Raw genomic sequence first — 11,326 nt, forward strand, 5'->3', positions numbered from 1 at the left:
TAGACAAGTAAATTAATTCGATCCTGAAATAATGAAATAATTGAAGAAATACGCAATACTTAGCCTTGAAGTGAAGATAAAATAGCAAAAATAGTAATTACGGGAACAGGATTTTCGAGCACAACAACAATGAAATCAAGGAACAAGAAGATAAAATAATATAAAGCTTTGAATTGATTGTAGCATACGTTTGCCAGAAAAGCCGTGTCCTTTACAATGATAACAGAGCTCACTATTTATAGCTGCACCTAGGGAACAAGGTCCTATGATCATGCTCTTCTTTAGTATTAATTATGAGGGCCCGAAGAAGGTGTAACGGTGAGCATAAATGACAAATTCTCTGTTATGGGAAGTGTACTAAATGCTGTGAAATATTCTCCATTAAATTCTACCGGGCGGAGGGTATTTATTGCATCTTTACAAGTGCGACAAACGGGATAGTTGCCTTCGATTTTATCTGTCCCCCATGTTAGGCTCCATGTGTCACTCTCTTAAGAGGCCACTTAGCATAACATATTTTACCATATACAGATAGTCCCCCGCTTTTCGGTGACATAACTGTGTCACCGAAAAGTTGGTAGAAGCACTCCTTTTTGCGGGAATTACTATGATTCACTTAGAAAAGCTTCTGACGATTGATCAGTCGCATGCCTCTCTGCATGTAATATCCTGCACAGACGTCATCTCATGATTCAGCATAACGTTTTCCAGTTATTGAGGTAATCATTGGCACAAATTTAGCCACCTAAACCTTTATTATACGTATCAACCTCCTTCATTCATACTCTATAATTCTCCAAACTCTCTAAAACTATCTTTATTCAACTTGTATCCTGTTCTTCAAACTTTTGTCAACTCTCTTCAAACAAAAAAACTTTTCCTTCTTCCATAACATATAATGGCTTCTTCTTCAAGGAATACCAGTTCCTCAAAGAACAAGAACAAATTCGAGGATGCTACTCCTCCAACAGTGAGAACCATCATCCCTAGAAGTCTTGTTATGACAAAAGTCTTCAAAGAAAAATTTTCTTTTGTTAGTCCTCGTACATGGGCCTTTAACAGGTATCCTTCTTCCATCCGTCCTTCCAGCATTCCTACTGTGAAGGAATACTGTCATTGCCAGGAATTACATATTATCGCTCCCGACCTGGCGGAGCGGATAACCTTACCCAAGCAGGGTTTTACGTACTTCTATACATATCCCTTTACTTTGGGGACATTTTCTCTGAGTTGAGAGATTGACTCCGTCATTGAGGAGTTTTGCCTCTGCTATCAAGTATGTTTGGAATAGGTGAGTCCCTCCGTGTGGAGGACGATTGCTTTCCTTCGGCGCCTGTGCCAGAAAATGAGGGAGGAGCTAACTTTAGCTCATGTTATGAACCTTTATTCCATCAAGATCTTCCGTGGGGGATGATCAACTTCAGCAAATGGGGACACCATACATTGTTGTACAACATGGATGATGATAACGACCGTGGGTGGTGGAACAGTTAGTTTCAGTTGCTACCAGTGACATCATCTCGGCCTCGATTTCTTCTTTCCCGGAATTGTGGAACTGCACTCGTAAGTATACAATCTGCTTCATTCCTTGTTAAATATCTTTTCCTCATCATTATTAACTTTTCTTTCTTTTCCTACCTCAATGGCTCGGTGGGTTCCCCCTGGGGTTGAGGGCTTGGACCAATGGGTTGAGAATATTTTGGACGTTACCACGCCCGAAACCCGCTCGTGGAAAGAGTTGTCTTTGAAATACGGGTGGAAGGCCAAAAATCATGGTAATTTAAACTCATTATGGCCTTACTTTTTCTTAAGAGAAATTTATTTGACTCCTTTCCCCTATTGAATACAGGTCTACCCTAGGGCTTAGTTGTTGTCCCTAAGGAAGAAATTTTGGCTGATCCTGCTGATGCAGCGAGGCTGCTGCAGAAAGTTTTTTCTCAGACAGACGTCTCCATGCCTACTTCCGGTGCAAGTGCTTCTTCTCGGAGTCCCCGGCAGGAGAACAAGAAACCAAAAAGAAGGCGTTCCTCTGCGGCCAGGGGAAAGAATAAGACGGCAGAGAAGCTACAATTTTCTAGCGATGATGGAGAAGCTAGCGAGGATGGAGCTTCTCTACATAGAAGACAACGACCTTCCTCAACTCAACAGCCCGCTCAATTTGTTGAGTTAGTTACACCAACTGATGACGATGTCTCGGTGCTCTGGGGGAGTATGAAATGGTGGAAAATTACAACTCCCGCTTCTAGGGTTGAGTATCGAGTCCCTTCCGTCTTCTGTTGATGAACAACCAACAACCAACACTGCATTTGTGGCAACTGCTTCTCACCCTTCAACACCATCAGCTTCATCTCCATCTTCACCAACACCAGCAACTGCTACATCATCTCCACCTTCGTCAACTCTTCCACCAGCAACTTCTACATCATCTCCACCGGTTGTATCTGCCCGAGAAGAGGGTGTCTTTCTACCCCTAGTCCTTAGTTCATGGGAATTTGGGGAAAAATTATGCTCCTCCTCTGAAGATCCGCAAAGGAGGAGGAGTGTTACTCTCTCGGTCTCCACCGAATACAATTTTCTATCCCGGCCAGTGAAACTTTCTAACTACCTGAAGCCTTTGGCTTCGGAAAAAAGATTAGGAAAAGAGTTCTTGTTGAGCATCTCCATGCACAACGACGCAGCGGTACATTCTTTACTTCCTTTGTTATTTCTTCTATTTTGCCTGAAAATATCCTGAGTTTGCCTTTCTTGTTTTGTAGGCCAACGTTTTTTCTTCCGAGGGCCTCCAAAGGTTGATTTGGGAAAAAGAAGAACTTACCTCCATACAAGATTAGCCTTTGGCCAAGCTGGAGCAAACTGCTGCTCGCTTCTCAGAATTGGAAGCCAAAAGCTACTGAGGTCGTTGCATTGGAGACTTGTTTGCAGTAAAGCGAGCAAGAAATGGTAACCATTAGCCAGGAGATTGGCCTGTTGAGGGTTAAATTTGACAAAGTCAGGGCCAAATGGGCTGCAGTCCATAATGTCGTTCTTGCTACAACCGACCGTGAGGCTACCTCCGCTGAAAGATTGACCAACTTAGAGACAGCCTTGAACTCCAAAACTAAAGAGCTTGCTGTTGCGGGGTGAAACATGCCCAGTTGGAGGAGAAGTATAGGAAGACTATTGAGCATAATAGGCTTTTAGCTCAACTGTCCGTGACCTCGATTTTAGCCTCAAATCTATTAGATCCTCTCGTAAAAACCTTTTTGCCGAGGTAACCCGACTCAAAGAAGAACTTAAGCGCCGAACGACTTCTCTCATTTTTAAGACAACTTATGTTATGTATAGCATGAGGAGAAAAATCTAGGAGGAGGCTAAAACGGGTATCATTGACTTTGATGCCAAAATCGCTAATGTCCTTGAGCTTGAGTTAGTTGCTAAATGGGGTTTCCCAGCAGAGCCTGTTGCTTCCGATTCTTTCGGTTTTGGTTCTGAAACATTAGGAACTGAAGAGGAAACGGAAGGCGAAGAGAAGATCGTCTTATGTTTATGGTGCTCTTAAAGAGGACGTCTCTTTTTTATTACGGCATTAACATTTGAAGTATTTGTTTAACTTTCAAATGATAAAATCAATTCATAGATCAGACAAGAAACAAGATGGAAAATAAAAGTACTTTACTTTATTCCTTTTGTTTTTAATAAGTACATAATCATTCGTTATGGTAAAAATAAATTGCCATTTCTTGTGGCTAATTCATACAACTTGTTTCTACGGGACTGCCCGTGCAGTCCCTAATCCCGATGATATAACTATGTTCCCGATTTTTGTGTTTTAGTCGACATGGTAGTCATTGTTGCCGTATTCTCATATCATTCCCCCCTCGTGTTTAAATGCGAAGAATGCGAATTGGAACACTGGAAATCTTGCACCTTCGAGGATCCCACTAATGAATTGCTAGATAATCTTCAGCTCGGTAACAAACTTTGCTTCCCCTTAGGAATTGATGTTATCAAGCAAAAGACGATCTAACAATTCTCTAGTGGTTTGCACTTGTGAATGGTTGGGTAACCTTTGCTTGAAAGCAAACTCACTTCCCGCCCGTGCTCGATTTGGCCATTGTTCGGTACGCCCATAGCATCCAAGTAGTTCCTCAGGCCATTTACCTTTAGCTGCTTCCAACCTTTTCTTGAGATTTTGTATAATCACTTTGTTTGTTGATTCTACTCGACCATTTGTGCTTGGATGATAGGGTGAATATGTGATTCTCTTTATTTTCAAATCTTCACGGAACTTGTGATCTTCGCATTAATAAATTGTTATCTATTATCGCATGATATCTCTTTTGGTATTCCAAACCTATAGATTATGTTCTCCCTCAAGAAATCCATAACTTCACGTTCGTCGATCTTCTGATAAGCACCTGTTTCAACCCACTTAGAAAAATAGTCAGTTAAAATTAAAAGAAACCTTACCTTACTGGGGGCCGACGGCAGTGGTCTGACAATGTCCATTCCCCACTTCATGAACGGCCACGGAGATAGAACTGGTGTAACGGTTCTACCGGTTGATGTACCAGCGGTGCGTAGCATTGACACTTATCACATTTTTGCCAGAAAGCTTTGGCGTCTTGTTCCATTCGGGGCTAATAATATCATGCCCTTACCAGTTTTAAAACTAAAGAACCTCCACCCGAATGGTTTCCGCATATCCCTTCATGGACTTCTCGTATAACATAATTAGCTTCGGATGCTCCCAAGCATCCGGCCAGCGGGTCTTGGAAAGATTTCCTGTATAGTTGGCCTCGTTTGAAGCTATATCAAGCTACTTTGGTACACAACGCCCGGGACGCCTTGGAGTCTTCGAGAAACTTCCCGTGCTCGAGATAATCGATGATCTCATTCCTCCAGTCCTAGACCAAATTAGTCGTATTTACCTCATAGTAGCTATCTGCATCCAGGACCAAGTGCATGAGTTGTACTACCATCTCGGAATCTGATCCCTTCATTTTGGTTGATGAACCAAGGTTAGCTAGTGCATCTGCTTCTACATTCTCTTCCCTCGGGATATGAGTAAACGACCACTCCCAAAATTGAGCCAGTAGGGACTGGATCTTCACTACGTATTATTGCATGCGCTCTTCTTTGGTTTCGAAGATCCTGTAGACCTGATTTACCACCAGGTGGGAGTCGCATTTGATTTCTATGACCTCAGAATCTAGTCCTCGGGCCAGTTCGAGTCCTGCAATCAAAGCCTCATACTCTAGTTAAAGGGATCGTTCTGATGGTCTGCCTTAGGTTTTCTCCTGAAGGCGTGGTTAATACTATGCCAAGCCTGGACCCCTTTATGTTGGAAGCTCTGTCCCTAAATAAGGTCCAAACTCCCGGTGTTGATTGTGACACCATTACTGCCTCTTTGGTTGCTAGAGGCAACAACCCCGTGCTGAAATCGGCCGTAAAGTCGGCCAAAACCTATGACTTAATCGTAGTCTTTAGTTTATATTCTATGTCGAATTCACTCATTTCAATGGCCCATTTGTCCAATCTACCCGAGAGTTCGGGTTTGTGGAGGATGTTCCGCAAGGGAAATGTGGTCTCCACAGCTATCGGGTGACATTGGAAATAAGGCCTCAACTTCCAAGCAGTGACTACGATAGCTAAGGCCAGCTTCTCCAAATGCGGGTAGCGAGTTTCTACTCCAGTTCTAATTTTACTAACGTAATAAATGGAAGATTGTGTACCTTTGTCCACACGGACTAAAACTGCGCTTACTGCTACCTCCGAGACTGCGAGGTAAGCTAATAGTGTTTCATCTTCCTTCGGTTTTGAAAGCAACGGAGTTGTTGACAAGTATCTTTTCAAATATCTCCAAGCTTGCTGGCATTCCAGAGTCCATTATCAAAATTATTCTTTATTTTGAGCAGCATGAAGAAATGATGGCACTTCTCTGATGACCGGGAAATAAACCTGCTCAAAGCGGTCAATCTCCTTGTGAGCCTTTGAACTTCTTTCATGCTTGACAGCTAGTTCGGGATGTCCTCGATGGCTTTGATCGTATCAGGATTTACCTCGATCCCTCTTTGTGATATGAGAAATACTAAGAATTTGCCGGAACTGACCCCGAACGCGCACTTCTCGGGGTTAAGCTTCCTTAGGATGTCAAAAGTTTCTTGCAAATGCTTAAGATGATGACATGCATTCAAGGACATAACAAGCATATCGTCTATATAAACTTCTAATGTTTTTCCTATATGTTTTTCAAACATCTTGTTTACGAGACGTTGGTAAGTGGCTCCGGCGTTCTTTAGCCCTAAGGACATCACATTATAGCAATATGTGCCGAAATTTGTTATGAATGAAATCTTTTCCCGATCTTTCGGGTTCATCTTAATTTGGTTGTACTCGAAATAAGAATCGAGGAAACTTATTAACTCGTTCCCGGCCATCGCATCAATCATTTGATCGATATTCGATAGTGGGAACGAGTCTTTTGAGTCGTCCTTATTTAAGTCCTTATAATCTACACACATGCGGAATTTATTGTTCTTCTTAGGAACTACTACTACATTAGCTATCCAGTCTAGATATTTTAGCTCTCGGATTAAACCGATATCAAGTAGACTAGTTACCTCTTCTTTGACGAATTTATTCCTGGCCTCCGCAATAGGGCATTTCTTTTGTCTTACCGGAGGGATATTGGGATCCAAGATTAGCTTGTGTACGGCCATTTCTGTCGGGATACCTGTCATGTCCGTATGCGACCTCACAAAACAATCGACATTATATTTTAGAAATTCAATAAAGCCAGATCTGTGCTCAAGGTGCAGTCCATTCATTAAGTGGAATTTCCTTTCCAAGAACTTTTCAAACAATGCAACTTGTTCGAGCTCTTCCCCTATGAATTTTGTTGCATCCGTCTCTTATGGTACCTGGAAATACCTTGGCATCTGATAATATTCCTACGCTTCTTCCCCTGGCTAACTTCATTCAATTCAGGAGCGGGCGAAAGTTCCTGTAGTTGCTATGCCGCGTACTACTTCCCTTTACTACTAGAGACCGAAATTGCATTCATCTCCCTTGCCGCCGGTTGGTCGCCCCTTATCTGTTTGATTCTTTCGGGCGGTGGGAATTTCAGCAACTGATGATACGTTGATGGTATATCCCTCATCTCATGCAACCATGGACTTCAAAAAGAGTCGTCTTCATCACTCCTTTGGCATTCATGGGCAGCAAGATCTTTCCTCAGGTTGTCACGCTTGCGAAGCATTTTATGGCCAGAATAATGCGTTCGGTGAGTTTGGCTTTCTCTAATACCCTCTATTGTATGATATTGACTGAACTTCTTGGATCTGCTAGAATACGTTTGATTTAAAATCTAATACATTTAAAGAAATTACCAATGCATGGTTGTGCGATAGCAACAATCCATCTACGTCCTCCTCCGTGAAAGTCTTGACGTCTTCAGCAAATTCCCGGAGTCTCTTGCTATGAGTTATTGATATCTTTGTTATTCTTGATACCGAGAAGTTATCCCCGTTGATCTTGTTCCCCCCGAATATCATGTTGATCATCTGGCACGGGGGATCTTCTCCTGCTTTTGAGGGTTCCGCGTTATCACGGTTGTGACCGTAGTTGTTCTTGGCCCAGTAACTTAAGAATTCTCTGACTCACACTACAAGTTCGGATCCCTCTGGCTGGGATCGAACCTCATTGGCTTCGGGAAACGTGCTTATTTGATGTTTCTCATAGCTGATACCAACTCTACTACACTGACTTTGAAATTGTATTTTGATAGCCTAGGGTAGGAAGGATCCCGTGTACCCGAGGCTTCTTTGTCCTGCAATGATATTTTATTTCGACCGCGATCAGTTCTCCTGTCGTTAAAGAACATGTATGCCAACCGAAAACCTCTGCCGCATCCTTCGGCCCGTTCATAGGGCAAAATCCGGCCCCTCAAAGACCATCTATTTGTGTCAAAATCATCTTTTAATTTTTCTTTATTCTTCTCCCGTCCTTTTGCCAAAGATGGGTAGCCAATCTGATCATATTCGATCCTTATCTTAGACTCGTACCAGTTGTGGACAACCACCCAAGTCATCACTTGGAACTCAAGCAAGCTTTCCTTCAGTTTCCGGAAAGCGTCTGAACTTCTCGAATTCAGAACCTTGGTGAATGCTTCAGCCGCCTATTTATCCGGAACAACCGGGAGCAACATCCTCTCCTTTTGGAACCTGGTGACGAACCCCTGCAGCAACTCGGATTCTTCTTGTGCAATTCTAAACATGTCGGCCTTCGGGCCTGCAACTTTCTGGCCCCGACATGGGCCTTAATAAAAGAGTCTACGAGCATCTCAAAGGAATCTATGGAATGTTCGGGTAACAGCGAATACCAAGTCAAGGCTCCCCTCATGAGAGTCTCTCCGAAGTTTTTCAGCAAAATAGATTCGATCTCGTAGAGAGCTAAATCGTTCCCCTTCACCACCGTTGTATAGGTGGTAATATGCTCCCGTGGGTCTGAGGTTCCATCATACTTTGGCTCGTCAGGCATTTTAAACCGCTTCAGGAGTAATTGTGGTGCCGCGCTTGGTTTGTACGACAACTGAGTATACTTCTTTGAGTCTGGCCCTTTCAGCACCGGTGGTGCGCCCGAGATTTGGTCCATGCGGGCATTCACTTCCCTCATAAACCGTAAGAGTTCACTATTTAAGGGATCATTCTTGTTGTTGGGGCCAGATCGTCTCCCTCAGCCCCATCAGAGCCAAACTCGCCCCCCAGGGTATTGTTGTTGACCCTCTGCATTGCCTGATTCACGGGAGCACCAGGAGGAACTGGACCTCGTCCTTTCGCATTATTGGAAGACCCTGACCACGCCTACTTCAACTCCATAATAACCTTATCCTGCCATGTGTGATGTCCTAGAATGTACGCATGCTGCTCTTGCAGGACCCTTATCGCTTCAACAACTTGTTCCTATTCAACATCATCGAGAGTCTCCTCTCGAACATATCGCGAGTATCGCATGTCGTCGACCGGCGTGGAATCATTTCTCTCATTGTGGGTGTCACTGACTGAATTCTCGTGATAAGGCTGATCTTCGTGGGCCTCAAGATTGTGTGTGTTGTTAACACCATTATCTGCCATTTTTATGATTTTTGCTAAGACAAATAATCAAAACACGTTAGTAAAAGAGGCAAGGATCAACTTAATTACACGGCTGTCTAGGCCCCACGTTGGGCCCCAAACTGTTTACCCGTAAAAAAAAGTACAGTTGAATTTATACGTGGTTTCTAGATAAGTAAATTAATTTAATCCTGAAATAATAAAATAATTGAAGAAATATGCAGTACTTAGCCATGCAATAAAGATAAAATAGCAGAAACAGTAATTCAAGGAGCATGGTTTTCGGGCACAACAACAATGAAATCAAGGAATAAGAAGATAAAAATGTATAAAGTTTTGAATCGATTGTAGTATAAGTTTGCCAAAAAAGTCATGTCCTTTACAATAATAATAAAGCTCACTATTTATAGCTGCACCTAGGAACAAGATCCTAGGATCATGCCCTTCTTTAATGTCAATTATGAGGGCCATTAAAAAAGGTGTAACAGTGAGCATAAATAACAAATTCTTTGTAACGGGTTGCGGAATATTCTCCATTAAATGCTACCGGGATGAGGGTATTTATTGCATCTTTACGAGTTGCCTTCGGTTTTAACTGTCCCCCGCGTTAGGCTCCACGAGTCACTCTCTTAAGCGACCACTTTTCATAGAATATTTTACCCTATGCAATGTATTAATTTGTTAAGAATATAAAAATCACTTACTACATGATTTGTGCTGTGGTGTGGCGTGACTTCGTGTCATGATGTTGAGCTATTAGAAATTATTTCTTCGATGCCGTAATATGTTTGGGACATTATGTATACTGTCGTGGTAGATTTGGAGCATTGTGTATGCTGTTGTGGACTCGTCGGGGGTGTTTGGTTAATTTTCTTCACTGCCGCTTATGACAAGTCCTTAGAATATATTATGTTGAGATATATCATGTTGTTGTTGAATATTTGTTTGGAACTTATTGAGTATGATATGGTGATATAATTTTTGTATATATATTTGTGCTCGTTATGTGTTTTTATTTTCTAACACTTGTTTCAAGAGTATTTAAAGTGGCAGATCGAGGATCTTACAAGTTATATTTACGTATAACTCACTCCTTACTTGCATGTTCATGCAAGTACTGTTGCTGACTATAAAGCTAGCAGTTGACGACGAACCTAGAATTGATCCAATTGTTGAGATGATCTACCGATAGAGTCTTTATTTATTTATATTTATTTCAATTGTGATTTGTGCACGTAACTTTGAACCTTTATGTAATTCTTTAGATGCTTTATGGTCTAGTGTGAGAATTGGGCAAGAGTTTTAAATATGTATTTCAAGATATTAATCGTTCATAATTAATTATCGGCATGTTTGGACACTTATTTAAATTATTAAATAATCTGAATTAATGGTTAATGTATGAAAATCTGATTCGCCTGGCGGATGATGCGTGCTGGGTGTCAGTCACATCTAGGGGTAGTTTGGTACATAACAATTCCGCTTGATTTATGATTGAAAATTGACGCACATATACCATTATTAACAATTATTAACAATGTTTTAGCCAAAAATTAAACTTAGCAACTATAGCTTAATCAAATTGGTACGGATAGACAAATTCTCCAAAATGGACAAATATACAAGAGATCTTGGGGTTTTGGTGGAGTTTTTAAGAGATCTTGGATATCTCGTCCCCTTGTTTCTAGTTCATTAAAATTTAATAGACAAAGCATCTTACACTACAACAATAATGACCCAGTGTATTCTCACAAGTGGAGTCTGGAGAGGGTGAGATATACGCAACCTTACCCCTACCTGGATGGGCATGGAGAGACAAAGCATCTTAAACTGCTAATAATAATTTACATCATCATAAAATGTAATCTCACCATGAAAGGCTCACCTGAAACATCAATTCGAAATCTAAAAATTTTGAGCAGTTATTTTTTAAAGTAGGTGTGATTGGAGTTCTTTGGAAACACCTAGACAAAATTATATACAAAGTTGAAGGAGATTAAAGGTGATTTGGATTGCTTTTGAGACAAAATTCAGAGCTGATATCGACTTGGAAAATATTGCAACGATAATGTATATCACATATGTATATCATATATATCCACACATATTTTCATGGATATCACAAATGTATAGATAACAACAACAACCAAGTAAAATCCCACTAATGGGGTCTGGGGAGGGTAATGTGTGCGCAAACCTTACCCCTACCCCGAAGGAGTAGAGAGGAGGTTTCC

The 11,326-nt window shown here is 41.5% G+C and overlaps 1 long non-coding RNA gene across 1 annotated transcript in view; it reads left to right on the top strand.

The window, feature by feature from the left end:
- LOC138896970 (uncharacterized) overlaps positions 1–4,487 on the top strand; it is a 67,381-nt gene extending 62,894 nt beyond the window's left edge. The window contains exon 3 of the long non-coding RNA XR_011410644.1: positions 4,471–4,487. This is a non-coding gene — a long non-coding RNA (uncharacterized lncRNA). The remainder of the gene's footprint in view (positions 1–4,470) is intronic.
- The last annotated feature ends 6,839 nt before the right edge of the window (positions 4,488–11,326 follow it).

This window comes from Nicotiana tomentosiformis, chromosome 8, assembly GCF_000390325.3.
Source record: "Nicotiana tomentosiformis chromosome 8, ASM39032v3, whole genome shotgun sequence".
Taxonomy (NCBI): Eukaryota; Viridiplantae; Streptophyta; class Magnoliopsida; order Solanales; family Solanaceae; genus Nicotiana; species Nicotiana tomentosiformis.